Source organism: Tasmannia lanceolata, unplaced genomic scaffold (assembly GCF_043159265.1).
Source record: "Tasmannia lanceolata isolate RefF3 unplaced genomic scaffold, GAP_Taslan_0.1 ptg000012l, whole genome shotgun sequence".
NCBI lineage: Eukaryota > Viridiplantae > Streptophyta > Magnoliopsida > Canellales > Winteraceae > Tasmannia > Tasmannia lanceolata.
In genome coordinates, this window is record NW_027518689.1 from 17,590,753 (window position 1) to 17,603,955 (window position 13,203).

Sequence of the window (13,203 nt, forward strand, 5' to 3'; positions counted from 1 at the left end):
CTTCAAACCATCAACATACCTTGCCACAAGTTGATCTTCACCCTCTTGAATATCATTACGAGCCATGAGTTTGTAGAATTCTTCGGTGTAGTCCAACACACTCTTGGATTCTTGGCGTAGGTTGTTGAATTGATAAAAGATAATTTGGGAAAAATCCAATGGAAGAAATTTTTCCTTAAGCCTTGACTTCATTTTCTCCTAAGAAGAGATCTTACGCTTTCCTTTGCGGATTCTTATCTCTTGAACCTTATCCCACCATGTTGAAGCATAGCCACGAAGCCTTGTAGCCACAAGCTTCACACGTTGGCTTTCGGGTGTCTCCTTGTAATCAAAGAACTTCTCAATGGCATTAAGCCATTCAAGAAACTCTTTGGGTTGTAGACGACCATGGAACTCCGGCAAGTCAATCTTGACAGTGTCGAAATCACGATAGAACCTTCCCAACCTAGCCTCTTCACGAGTATTGGCGAAGGGATTCACATCGGATTCATCACTAGAACCTCCACGGCTTGATCTACCATGCTGACTACGAGCCTCTTGGCATTCAAGTCGCATGGTAAGTTGCTCAACTTGTCTTCAAAGTGCTTGAAGTTCATCATCTCTTTCATCTCTCAAATCTTCCATCATTTGGTTACCATGCCTTCCTCTACCTCTTCGTGCCGCCATGAAAATCAAATCGAAGCTAGCCCAAGAGAGTAACGTTGGCTCTGATACCAGATAATGCGGGTGCTTAAGAGGGAAGAAGAAGAAAAATAGAAATCAAGAACACAACAAGAGAAGAAGAAGAAAATGGGAGCAATGCTCAACCCAATTGATATTTGATACCAGATAATGCGGGTGCTTAAGAGGGAAGAAGAAGAAAAATAGAAATCAAGAACACAACAAGAGAAGAAGAAGAAAATGGGAGCAATGCTCAACCCAATTGATATTCCATCAATTACATAAGTTTATCAACATCCAAAATTCCTTCTAAAAATGGTTTTTAACTCTTTAAATAAAAGAAAACCAAAGCAAATTCGTTCAAGATCCTCCACTAGCTAGCTTAGGGACTAACATAACATTAATTGTATTGGAACTCACTAACTTTAACTGTTTTGGGAACCCACAGACACAGTCCACAAAAACTGCCATAACTTTCTGCCCTCTTATCCAATTTCAAGCACAAATACTTGTTGGAAAGATCTCAAAGAGACCTACAACTTTGTAGTTTACCACTTTCCATAATTCTTCCATTTAGAAGCTCAAAAAGCAGGTTCAAAACGGGCCAGCAACATTAATGAGGGACTGCACCTTGGAACTCCACCAAAACCACCTAGGCATGACATAGCTACCATGTTGGCACTGCATCATCAAATCTCTCAACACATCTCCCGGCCACAAGCGCTTCGTCGTATGCTCTCAGAGCCTTTGATTTTCATGGCCTTGCAAGGATTTTATAACTACTGTAGTACGTTTTTTCCTATTGTTTTCCTTCTTCCTTTTTTAATTCTTATGTTTTTTCTTGTTTCCCTAGTTCAAGAAATTCTCCCAGCGAGTGGAAGAAATCGAGATTGATGTCTTTCGTAGTTTGAACACCCTAAAGTCCGAACCAGGAGAGGGGTTGTCTTTCTTCAGAGAGAGTCTATTATATTGGCGGGTAAGCATGAACGATCTTTTATTTTTTTCGCAGAAGCAAACATGTGGAGGAAACATGCTGTTTTCAGTACTAAGGGGCATGAATGAATACTACGAAAAACATCACAATTAAATTTCTCATGAAAACATCCGATGGATGTAGGACACTTGGTTTGGCAAATGTGTTTTTTTGAGCAAGTACTGGAAAAAGAGTTTTAACGAGCAGTTACTCTGTCTGAATTTGGGTTTTCTTTAGTCCTTTAATTTGCCAAGCCATAATGCCGAAAGAGAGAACTTTTCTAGTTAGATTACCATGTTTAAGTCAATCCCCTTAATGCTTGTTCAATGTGTGCTCCAAACCCAGGAATTGAATACTGCCGAGGACTTTATTTCATTTTATGAGCGAATGATGCCATGGGTGCAAACGTTACCGCAGATTTTAGTACGTAAAGAAACGATTATTTCAGAACTTCTTTCTAGATTGAAGATGCAAGCAAAGTTGTCGCTTGAACCAATTCTCAGGTTTGTGTAAGGAAGTTTTTATTTTCATTCATATATATATGTGTATGCATTTTGATAATTACCTTCTTGATGTTTCTACTTCGTAGTGATGGTGTCAAGACATATTGAATGGGTCTATCCCCTTTTTTTGCTATTTTTTTTCTTAATCTTCCTACTTTCATACCTTTGTACTTCCTAACATGGATTTCATTGATCAGTTGGGAATAACTTTGGATAAAAAGGTGACGTACAGCTTTGGAGACTCAATACTATATCTCTTTACGCCTGGCTTCCCATTTTAACTAATATCAATTGTGGATTGTATTATATTGGCATCAATAACAGAGCATCTCGTTCAGAGCATTTCAGTTACTATATAAGATGAATTTAGAACCTTCTTACGTAGCACTTATTTTCAAAACATGTGTAAAATGGTTGGCTGGCCCCACCCATTCTATGCATGATGTGTAAAAAATTCCACCATAAAAAAAGTTCCATAAAATTTTCCATGTAAATTTTTTTTCAAAAACACTTTACATAGAAAGAAAATGAATGACAAAGGAAAGAAACACATTTATTATAGTTATTCCTCTGAAGTCAGTTAACCTTAAAAGATATCCTTCTTTTTCAATGTGGGTACCCTCTTCTTGTTGAATATCCAAATTAACATTGATGTGGACATTTTTACTTTTCTTCTTTTACCGTTTTATGTTCAGTTCATGTAATTGTGTTAGCCACTTGCATTTAATGACATACTTGTTTTCACATTCTCTTCATCAAATAAAATCTTGTGTAAAAGGTTTATTTGTTTCACCATGTAAAGTCATTTCTAGATGGATGTCTTCTGTCAAAAAATTATTCTTAATTGCGTCTCATTCAAAACCAAGATACCATCTATTTCATTCTTTTTTCCCTGCTTCAGAGGATATTCTTCAAGGACTGAGTAACCAGGGGCTATGCCAGAAATTTTGCACAAGGGGGGCAAAAATTATAGTAATTTTTTTCTATCTTAAAATTAAGATAGAAAAAATTTCTATCTGAAATTTTGCACAAGGGGGCAAAAATTATAGTAAATTTTGCACAAGGAAGGGAGATAAAATTGGTAAAATTAAAATTTGAAACTTATTTTCTATCTTAGGGATGATTGGAAAGGGGGGCATATTTTTTTAAAAAGGGGGTAAGTATAAAAAAATATTAAAAAATAAAGGTATATTTTTTTTTCCAAAAAATTAAGGGGGGCAATTGTCCCCCTTTCCTTTCAAGTGGCATCGCCCCTGTGAGTAACAGGGATTTGGTTGCTGCAGGTTGATGGCAGCTTTATCGAGAGATCTCTTGGAGGAGTTTCTGCTGTAAGTCACTATTCTCCATGTAATTAAATTGTAATCTGGATTATATTTAGTCAAGTCTCCTTTCTTCGTGTAGTTAACTTGTAATTTGGAGTACATTTGGATCCCTTCCCCAGAATGTTTATATTCAGCATTTGAAGTCCTACCACTAATGATCCGAATCCTAAATATTATGCCTTAGCTTCACAAGACAAACAAATTTTCACTTGTTTTTTGTGGATTTGGTGTGCAATAATTGTAGCTTTTGTATTTTCTTAGTTCTTTTAATCACTTCTTTCCTTTATTTTTTCATATCACAGAGGAAATGTTGTGAGTAAAGCCCTTTTCATGTTAGTATTCAATGGATATCTTTAAATTTTTTTTTTTCACTTTTAGTTTACGTAGTAGCTTTAATTTAGACATTTAAGATCAAGATATTATGGTTAAAACTTAAAACTAACTAAAACATTCTTTTTGGCATGCAATATCTTTTTTCGTATCACAAAGGAAATGTTGTGAGTAAAGCCCTTTTCATGTTAGTATTCAATGGATATCTTTAAATCCTTTTTTTTTCACTTTTAGTTTACGTAGTAGCTTTAATTTTGACATTTAAGATCAAGATATTGTGGTTAAAACTAACTAAAACATTCTTTTTGGCATGCAATATCCCTATGTATGTTATAATGTTAATGTTATGAACAAAATAGAATATAATAATAATATAGAAGTTTTGGCTTTTGTGAATGGTTATAGAATGTTTGGCCATATCTTATTTTTTAGATCCTTTTTAATTTCTTAGTTTCTTTTTTTCTTGAATGTCTTTTAATTTCTTAGTTTCCTACTGGATTTCTCAAAATTATAAAAAACTATAGATTTATGGTACACAATGCAATTTGATTCTCCCTCCCCTGAGTAAGTTCGTCTCGGGATAGGATATTTGAAGCTAAACTTTGATGGGTCTAGCTTGGGCAACCTAGGGCCAACAGGTGTAGGTGGCGTCCTTAGAGACGAGAGTGACTCGATCAGGTGGGGCTTCTCTGGTCCAATTGGAATTGTAGACTCAAACGGAGTTGAAGTCAAAGTGATTCTTGCATTCTGACAAGAGAGGACCTGAGTAAGCTAATTGTAAATGGAGACTTCCTCAATGACATCCGTTGGCTTGATGGGAGTCACCCCCATCTGCGGAGATTCGATCACGTGCTTGATGAGATTCAAGATCTAGTGGAGGGCTCTTATGTTATCTTCCAACACATTAGGAGATCCACAAATAGTGATGCTGACAGATTAGCTAGGTCGGGAGCCAACAAAGATAGGCTGGAGAGTTTTTACTTCATCCCTCCCTGATGTTTTTGTTGATCCATAGTTATACATATGTATTGACCATCTCGGTCATGGGTTTGCCCCCCATGAGACGAGAGTGACTAGACCAGGTGGGGCTTCTCTGGTCCAATTGGAATTGTAGACTCAAAGGGAGTTGAAGTCAAAGTGATTCTTGCATTCTGACAAGAGAGGACCTGAGTGAGCTAATTGTGAAAGGAGACTTCCTCAATGTCATCCGTTGGCTTGATGGGAGTCAACCCCATCTGCGGAGATTCGATCACGTGCTTGATGAGATTCAAGATCAAGTGGAGGTCTCTTATGTTATCTTCCAACACATTAGGAGATTCACAAATAGTGATGCTGACAGATTAGCTAGGTCGGGAGCCAACAAAGATAGGCTGGAGAGTTTTTACTTCATCCCTCCCTGATGTTTTTGTTGATCCATAGTTATACATATGTATTGACCATCTCGGTCATGGGTTTGCGCCCCCCCCCCCCCCCCCCCCCCCCCCCCCGCCCCGCTTTTCTCTATCAATAAAATATTCCATCATTAAAAATATGCCATTTGATTCAAATCTATTCCCTTATGTTTTTACGATTTGATTTTCATCATATTGATATTCGGATGTCCTTCTCCCACTTTACATTCCTTTTTTTGTCAGTGGATGCTAAGTTGTGAATTTCGTTTCGTTTCGTGTCATATGACACGGACGAAATGTTTTGTACTAGTAGTAAAACCTGTACGTAATGTAGTAACGAAACGTGCCAGTCAAAAATTCGTTCTTACCAGTTCATTTCGTCCCGTTTCGGATGAAACCAGACATTTCGCCATGTTTTGTCCAGAATTGCATTTTTTTTAAATTATGGTTTCCGAGGTTTTCCTATTTTAGTCTTGTTTTCGGCCCTCTTTTTAGCTCTTCTATGGGCATTTTATGTGCTTTTACTTCCTCAAACATTAAAAAAAACGTACATAAAATGCCACTACATCAAGAATTCAAAAAATGCCCTTAGAGAAGCAAGGCATTTGCACAATATTTATCTTAATTTTTTTTGTATTTTTTCTACTTCCAAAGCATTCTACACTGAGGAGTCTTTGCCTCTGTCAAACTGTTGTTTTTGAAATAGGTACTGTCTTTATTATTTTATTTGTCTTTTTAAGCTTTGTTTGGTTGCCTAAAAGCTCAGCTTTTCTTGGTATTATTGTCTGTTTTGGGGTGTTACATCAGCAACTACGGGTGTTTGGTTGCAAAACAACAACAAAACTACTAGGAAACTACTTACATGGTTTGCCTAGTTGGTGTCCATCTTAACCTCCACCAAACCACTAGTAAAACACTCTCTTTTATGGGTAAATTGCTGGCTTCACCAAACTACCATATGATGCACCATCCTTTGCTTGTCTAGCCCTTTACGTGACAACCAAACATCATTTTGGGAAGTCTTCTTGAAGGCTACTTAAAAACTTCACTACAAGTTCCCTAAGAAACCACTTGACTGCTAAATGTGGATACAGGTAAGAAATGGAACATACCATTTTTATTTTTATTTGTAATACTTCTAGTTAGCATTGGTAAGATAAATGGTTAGTTTCATTGATGAAAATTAATTAGGACATCAAGAGCCACTATGTCTTAGGTAGATGTTTGAAGTAATAAAAAGTGTTTTTGTTAAATATGGATGATATCACACTACCATGTTTTGATAATGGGGGAGATCTTTTTGGGTATTGTAATAGCCTTTGACTACTAGTTAAATAATAAAAGACAAGGTGAGTTTGCCCTAATATCAAAACATGGTAGTACCAATATCAGTGGCCTAATAATTTCTTTTCTATTTTTGTTGTTTTTTAAATTTTAATTAATTAAAAATTTTCTTCGATTGTTGAATTTTTTCTGAAACGGAACACCAAAACGGACAAAACTCCAAAATGGTTCTTCCCACTGATCAAAATGAATTGTCGAACTAAACTAAATTGAAACCTATGAGTGGATGCTTGCATCTTTCAGTAACCGACACATTTTGACTTTTGCTATATGGTATTTTCATGCTTCTTACACATGCTTTAGATTTGCATGTTAGTTTACCCTTTGTGGTTTATTCTGATGATGGATCGTTGGCAGGATTTTGCCTAGGATTACAGTTTCTTTAGTGGATCTCCTTAAAGATGGTGGTGAAAGGGATCCTGAAATCCTTGAGCAGGTGTGAGCTATTTTTAAGCAATTTAAATCTTAAGTAGTTATTTCAAATGTAATACCAATTTGAAGTGTGCCCATAATTTGCAGGTTTTTACATCTTTTTCATATATTATGATGCATTTGCAGAAGTATCTTATACGGGATGTTGTTCATGTTCTCAAGTGAGTAATTATCACTTAAGTGGCACTCGAGCATCTTTTATATAGAATATTATGTACTGGTGGCCTGTATCACTGGATGATGTAACTTATTTTTTTGGTTTCTTGACCGAGCAAAATTGCCAGCTTGTTCAATCCCATTATCATATGATTTCTCTATGTATATTTAATTAATACAATGTATCTTGTAGTTTTGTCTTGCATTATATGTCAAACCGTGCAAAACTAAAGGGAATATGTGAGGAGAAGCAAATGGGGCAAACCCTCTAGTACATAATATTGAGGAATGAAGAATCAATGTTAGCCTCATGACTTGTCCTTTCTACTTTTTTATAAAATCATCATTAGGTCAAAGTAGAGTAAAAGCCCTTTTGTATTGTATGGCTAAGTCACATCACTGGTTTGGTATCTATGTATCCTATGTATGCAACCTGCAGAAACATTTTTTGTTTCTAACTGCCGGCATGATTTTTTGCATTTGTGAATTCAAAGTCAAAATTATTAGCTATAATTTCAAGAATTACGGCCTGGTTGCACTAATGGCTCATCATGATTATCATTATTGATTTTGAAGTTGGAAGTACTTGTGATTTTTACTGTCTGGTGGGCTTTCCTATAGGTCTAACATTCATTGTAGATTTGTTGATCTCTTTGAAGACTAAAATCCATTTCTTTTCTTTCTTCTTTCCTTTTCCTTTTAAGGATTACTATTCATTTGAGATATTACCCCAAGGATTATGTCCAAGAATTCATGGCAGAGGCTGTTTCATTTTTGTTGAGAAATGCACCCGTTGAGCAACTTAATAAAGGTATTACCATGGTTTTTTTATGTACTGTTTTCTATTCATATTTGTTTATATTGTTGAATGCGGAACATGCTTGTTTCATAGTCACATTGCTCATTCAAATGTTCTGCATTTTTTTTTGAAAATATAGCATTTAAATTATAACCTGAAACAGCATTGGCTGGGGGCAGAGGTTACTTACCGTAAAACATTTCTCTATGCATTCTCGATTTAGCCAAACCATCTGTTAATTCGTTCGCCCGTCTAGGGATACATGAAAAAGGAAATGAAACTATCTTTGCATAATTCTTCAACTTTGTCAATGCATTTGGATAGCCTCCACAGACCCGCACTAACCCTGTTCCTATGAAATAGCGTTGGATGGATCTGCTTGAGCAACAAGAGTCCCGACCAACTACCTTTGGATATCTTTAACGCCAAAAGGGATCTAATCACTGCTTCATTTGACTCCGATCTACATATTGGACCAAATAAGACCAGAACAAACTTAACTATATCGCAAATTTTATTTTTTTCTTTTTTTGTGTGTGCGTTTGTGGGTGTGCGTGTGCGAGTGAAATCTTGAAACGAGTATTCTCTGAACTAACTGCAAATCCAGCCCAATGTATAGTTATTAGTGGAATCGTTGAGTTTCCAGATGAGCTAACTAAAGGACATCTCCCTTTCCTCAAACCTCCTCTTTTTCCTCTCATTTCATACAGATTAGATTGTTGCAAAGAATGCCATATGCCAGTCTTCGTCCAACCAAACCGAGATGAACACATCCCCTTGGGCTTTCTATTTGATAATTTTCTTGAGAATAACTCTTGTGAAGTGATGGAAAAGGTGTGGTTGTCATACATGTGTACGCAAGGAAGAGCAATTTGCTTATTCTAGCACAATAGTAGGGAAAATCAAATAGTAAGCAGTAAAAAAATATTCAAAATTGATTAACAACGATAAAAAAAGCCGAAGCAAGTTCATAAACACGGAGAACAGTATAAACCATAATGTGGAACTGGATAAATTTACAATGCAGTACCGTAAATTGTCACAAGCAACCATAAATCCAACTTTTGTTTATAGCCACTGATCTACCCTATTGCTATCTTCGTAATTTGACTTGAAGGACAACTTGTAGGATCGAAACGACTTCCTATAATTTAATTCTTACATTCTTTCATTAAAGTGTTTTTCACCATTCTGCTCTATTTTAGTCTCACCACTTATGCATAGTTTGGGCCACAAAAACCTCCGTAAGAATGTGGAAAATTCAAAGAAAAATCACGTTTCATCTAAGCCAATAAAATAACTCCAGCCCCATGTTTCTGCAGAAAACCACCCTGTGAAATTCTCCTTTTTGTCTGATTACTTCCTCACTTATTGGCTGGTTTTGGTTTGCTGACCTTATTCTGTTGCTTTTTGTAGAAATGTCAGATTCTAGTACTTAAATGTCTCAGGGGGTTTTTTTTTTTTTCTTATGCATGTTATTTACTGTTTATTGAATGCTTTTGTGTATGAATTATGTTCTACAACACAATGCTTTTGCCATTCAAAAAAAAAAAAACACACACACACACATGCAGAACTACGCTGTAGAGTAGTATTTTGTGGCTTCTATGACTGGCGGCTTATTCCTATTGATTGCTATGGTGGTATAGGTGTTAGAAAAATCATCCTTGAAGCTGTAAAGAAGCCATCACCCATGAGGAAAGCTAGGGCAAGTGCTTTGTTATGGTACACCATGCGAGGAACTTTAGCAAGGTTTCACTCAAGAGCTGAGCAGGTATTGCGGTTGTTGATGGACGAGTCTATTATTGGCATTGGTGATAAAGTTACTCCAGGTAAGATTTCATCCTCCTTCGATTAACCTTCATTTATGTGTTTCATGGCTCATAATTTTTATATGATGAGTACTGTTGTGATGATTATTGAGGCTTCCTTTGCCATATTCTTTTTTTTTTCTTTTGAATTTTCTTTCCCTTAGATTCTAAAATAATATTGGTTGTGCTCAGCTAGTTTGTTTATGATTTTATGATTATTTTATTTCTTAATTTTCAATCTTATATCTGGTGTTGTCGAACTCACCTTTTGGTATCCCTACTCAAGGTTTTCTGTTATGCCAACTGTCACTGTGTCAAGTGGAGTGTCCTTGATTTGAACATGTGAATCCTATGGATCGACTAACAACGTTATGTATAGGGGCACCATGCATGCATTTGCAAAGTATTGCAGTTAAAGTCATTAATCATCTCTACTTGTCAGTGGAAGAATATATGAAGGTCGGAGCCTCCTCATTCTCATATCATGTAGGGCTAAAACAATTAGATGAGAATGTGTTTTCAAATATAACCTTTATCATATGCTACACAATTTGATGAGAATGAGTTTTCAAATATAACCTTTATCATATGCTACATTATTACATGTGAATGTAAATTATTATGTATGCACATACTTTAATATATCTAACAATTATATCTATTATTTTTAGAGAAATGATTTCTGCACAACCATGTTTTCATAATTGCACTAACTTGTCTTGTCTTTTATATTTAAAGAGCTGTCAAAGGTTACTACAGTTCCTAGAAAGCTGTCATTTTTTTTAAATGACTGTCATAAGCCAATTAGAAGAGAAAAGACAAGATGAGTTTGTGCAATTATTAAAACATGGTTGTGCTGAAATCATTTCCCTATTTTTATTGGAGAAATAAATCTATATATTGATGAGGAAGGAGAATAAAATGAGAAAAGGACCAAACCATGCAACATTCCATACTAACTAAAATAGTAAGGCAAAGAAAAAGAAAATCAATAACATACTCAGCTGAGTTTGTGCAATTATTAAAACATGGTCGTGATGAAATCATTTACCTATTTTTATTGGAGAAGTAAATGTATATATTGATGAGGAAAGAGAATGAATTAAGAAAATGACCAAACCTTGTAACATTCCATACTAACTAAAATAGTAAGGCAAAGAAAAATAAAATCAATAACATACTCCTCCATCACGCCCCAACTCCCCACGTGTGGGGCTAGTGAATTTTAGCTTTTAGTTTTTATGCATTCTCCCTTGTTCGCATTGACCATATCAGCGAGCAATACATCCGTAATGTTCATTGTTCTTCCCCCTCTTGGTGTATCTTGTTCTTGGTGAGTTGGGAACATGCTATCTACCTTGAAGAGATGGTCTCTCTTGGTATCAGAGTCGTCGATCTATGGTGATGCAGTGCCAACATGGCAGCCATGTCATGCCTATGTGGTTTTGGTGGAGTTCCAAGGTGCAGTCCCTCATTAATGTTGCTGGCCCGTTTTGAACCTGATTTTTGAGCTCCTAAATAGAAGAATTATGGAAAGTAGTAAACTACAAAGTTGTAGGTCTCTTTGAGATCTTTCCAACAAGTATTTGTACTTGGAAATTGGATAAGAGGGTAGAAAGTTATGGCAGTTTTGGTGGACTGTGTCTGTGGGTTCCCAAAACAGTCAAAGTTAGTGAGTTCCAATGCAATTAATGTTATGTTAGTCCCTAAGCTAGCTAATGGATGATCAGAGCCAACGTTACTCTCTTGGGCTAGCTTCGATTTGATTTTCATGGCGGCACGAAGAGGTAGAGGAAGGCGTGGTAACCAAATGATGGAAGATTTGAGAGATGATAAACTTCAAGCACTTCGAAGACAAGTTGAGCAACTTACCATGCGACTTGAACGCCAAGAGGCTTGTAGTGAGCATGGTAGATCAAGCCGTGGAGGTTCTAGTGATGAATCCGATGTGAATCCCTTCGCCAATGCTCGTGAAGATGCTAGGTTGGGAAGGTTCTATCGTGATTTCGACACCGTCAAGATTGACTTGCCGGAGTTCCATGGTCGTCTACAACCCGAAGAGTTTCTTGAATGGCTTAGTGCCATTGAGAAGTTCTTTGATTACAAGGAGACACCCGAAAGCCAACGTGTGAGGCTTGTGGCTACAAGGCTTCGTGGCTACGCTTCAACATGGTGGGATAAGGTTCAAGAGATGAGAATCCGCAAAGGAAAGCGTAAGATCTCTTCTTGGGAGAAAATGAAGTCAAGGTTTAAGGAGAAATTTCTTCCGTTGAATTTTTCCCAAATTATCTTTTCTCAATTCAACAACCTACGCCAAGAATCCAAGAGTGTGTTGGACTACACCGAAGAATTCTACAAACTCATGGCTCGTAATGATATTCAAGAGGGTGAAGATCAACTTGCGGCAAGGTATGTTGATGTTTGAAGTTTTTCATTCGTGATGAGGTGGAAATGCACCGATCATTGAGCGTCAATAATGCTTATCAACTAGCCTTAAAGGTGGAGGCTAACATTTCTCGTCGTGGTGCTAAAAAGTATGTGGATGTGCGTAGTCTCTATCCTTCTTTCGAAGGTGAATCTTCACATGGTGGAGGTACAAAGTCAAGGTCCGAATATTTCAACAAAAATTCTACAAAATCAGCCCCTACACATCAAGTTGTAAATCAGCCCAATCGTCCCAACAATTCAAATGCTTGTTTCAAGTGTGGTCAAGTTGGCCATCGTTTCAAAGATTGTCCAAAGAGGCAAGTAGTTGCCTTCGGTGATGAAGAAAATGATGATAATTTTGTTGATGATTCAAATCAGCCCATATATGATGAGGATCTTATTGACTATTCAAATCAACCCATATATGATGAGGAAGATGGCATACAAAATGAAGAAATCGAACCCAAAGAAGGAGAAAGTTTGGTGATCCAAAGAGCACTTGCTACACCAAAGGTTGAATCCGATAATGATTGGCTTCGTTTCGATATTTTCAAGACTCGATGCGAATCTTATGGCAAGGTTTGCTCCATTGTGATCGATGGTGGGAGTTGTGAGAACATCGTATCTCATAAAATGGTGAACAAGCACAAGCTCAAAACCGAACAACATCCAAAGCCGTATCGGATTGCATGGTTCAAGAAAGGGTATGAGAGTAACTTTTTTATTTCCAAGAACGAATTTGATCAAGAGACCAATGATAATGGTAAATTCAATGCTCTACTTATTGTTGAAACTAACGAGGAGTACGAGGAACTTCAACGGCAATTCAATGAATTCATCACCAAAGAAATTGGATTCGATTGCATATTGGGTGAACCGATGGATATTGAAGTGATGGGTGAATGAAAAAATATTACATCGATTTTTTCATCCAATTACATTGATCCATTTTTATTCGATCCTACATTGAAGCTTACAGTTGATATTTATATATTCAAACATGTTCAAAATCTAGACAAATTATCACTTCTTCGTGGAGATTATGAAGCGGAGAT

The 13,203-nt window shown here is 36.5% G+C and overlaps 1 pseudogene; it reads left to right on the top strand.

Annotated features, from left to right (window-relative positions):
• Positions 1-553: 553 nt before the first annotated feature.
• LOC143888588 (U3 small nucleolar RNA-associated protein 20-like) overlaps positions 554-13,203 on the top strand; it is a 137,151-nt pseudogene continuing 124,501 nt past the window's right edge.